The sequence below is a fragment of the Penaeus monodon genome, chromosome 21 (assembly GCF_015228065.2).
Source record: "Penaeus monodon isolate SGIC_2016 chromosome 21, NSTDA_Pmon_1, whole genome shotgun sequence".
Taxonomy (NCBI): Eukaryota; Metazoa; Arthropoda; class Malacostraca; order Decapoda; family Penaeidae; genus Penaeus; species Penaeus monodon.
The window spans coordinates 40,510,589-40,512,750 of NC_051406.1; positions in this window are offsets into that span (position 1 = coordinate 40,510,589).

The window sequence follows — 2,162 nt, forward strand, 5'->3', positions numbered from 1 at the left end:
CCCAAGCAAATATCTTATAAAGAGCCAGCAACACTTTATGATTCTCATATTTGATATTCTTCACTGTCTTTTGTGCTTGTACTTTTCATATTATAGGCACATACACATTTATATACATTTCACATTTTAATAAACACCAAACAGAAGTAAGAATAAAAATAAACTATACAATTTCAAAGAAATTATTGTCCACAAAAACTTATTCAGTTTAGAATATGCTGGCTTCTCGACTGAATTCGGCAGGTAGGGATATTGCTTATGTTTAGCCCATGTTATAATGTAGCAAAATGAATGTCAAATACTATAGACTGACTTACTTATAGTTTCTTAAAGTTTTCTTGCATGTTATATTATCCTCAGTTAGTTCTTAATATGAGGCATAATATATCTTAATCTGATATGGCAAGGCCATATAGTATTTTTCAGTTAGATCCACTACTCTTTGTAAAGTACCTTGGAACAGGAAAACCTTAAAAATACCTTTGAAGTACCCAACATGTGCAGTAATTCTGACAGCACTATCACAACTGCCTAAACAAGCCTCTATATGATATATCCTATTCAGAGATGAATACAGTATACATTATGCAAGAATAAATAAATGCAGAAGGAACTTGCACACAGCAAAAGCCACTTCATATCACTTGAGTTCAGGGAAAAGACACTGGATTATAGCATACTCTTGTGAGCAATCTCAACTTGTACAGAAACATCATAATATATTGAAGGGTACTTCAGTATTCAACTATCTATTTGATTATCATTCATGGAAAGCTTATTTTCTCAGAAAAAAAAAATAGTTATTACATACAGGCACACAATATTTTCATTGATCTTCATAAGGTTTGTGCATGCTAACATATACATTATACAACCATTTATCACAAGTTAAAAACCGAATGTCAGCCACTACTGCTAGCCAGCAGGTCAAAATAACAAAAATATCAATGTGCAATAATAGATCACTGACTGGTGTGGTTAGCAATATTAGTAGTTAGTAGTGACCTATTTCTTCTAAATTTTTCAGCTACTGTTATTATTCAAATAAACTAGATCACTAATGCTATAGCCATAGCTCAGTTGTATGATTATCTTTTAACAAACCAAAGTCAAATGCAGCACTAAATAACACTGCTTAGTAATGAAATAAAAATGTCAGTCTGTGCCCTGTATGATGAGAACATGAGTATCATACACATATTCACTTGTATAATTTGTCTTCATTGTCAAGGTCACTTATGTATCTAAAATTCACATTATTTTCTCCTTAATGACTTAAAATACACTTGGGTTTCAATACAACAGACAGAAATACTTAATACTAAGAACAACTATAAGCATGCATAAAATCCTGAAAGAACTTAATAACCTCTATCTTGGGAATATTTCACTTTTAAACAACCAACAGAAAGTGAAGGATAATTACACTAAATGTTTTTTTTCTGAAGATAACATGAACACTCAATTCATATCATACAATGAAATGCTGGAATGTGCCAAACACAGCACTTGATATGCAAATAACCCATATATATACTGAGAATCTACAAATCTTTGATGTACACATACTCTCCAGTTTCAAATTACAATGGAATCTGCTATGATTATTTTTTTCCTTTTTATTCAAATAATATTAAGATGTCAGATGAAAGTTTTGTATTGTTTCAATTCCACTTACATGTAACTTTCTAACCCTCATAGAGTTATATAGAGGAGAGGATCCATGATAATATAACAACTTCAGTTTCTTTATCTATAACAGCTCATTTACTTCCTCTTTTTTCGAAGTGAGTTAAATCTAAAGATTAAATAGTAAAAAAAAAATTGTAGTTAAATAATATTTGGCTGAAATTTCTAGTACTAACATGCTGTCAAGCTCAGCCTAACCAACATGATATACATATAGAAGGATTCCAGACATAAATAATTTATATAAAAAGGAATTAAAATGTACTACTCCATAAATAACAAAAAAACAGTTATAAACACAATCTAAAATTTAAAACTGGTTTATTCAAGCTACCTCTCCATTGGCTGAAAAAGATTAACAATGATACCATGTAGATTGTCAACTGACTGCAGTGTCAACATTTAAAAATAGAGCAATACTTTTATCTAAACACATTCATCGTCAAATCTTGTCTTTCCTTCCTAATTCTCAG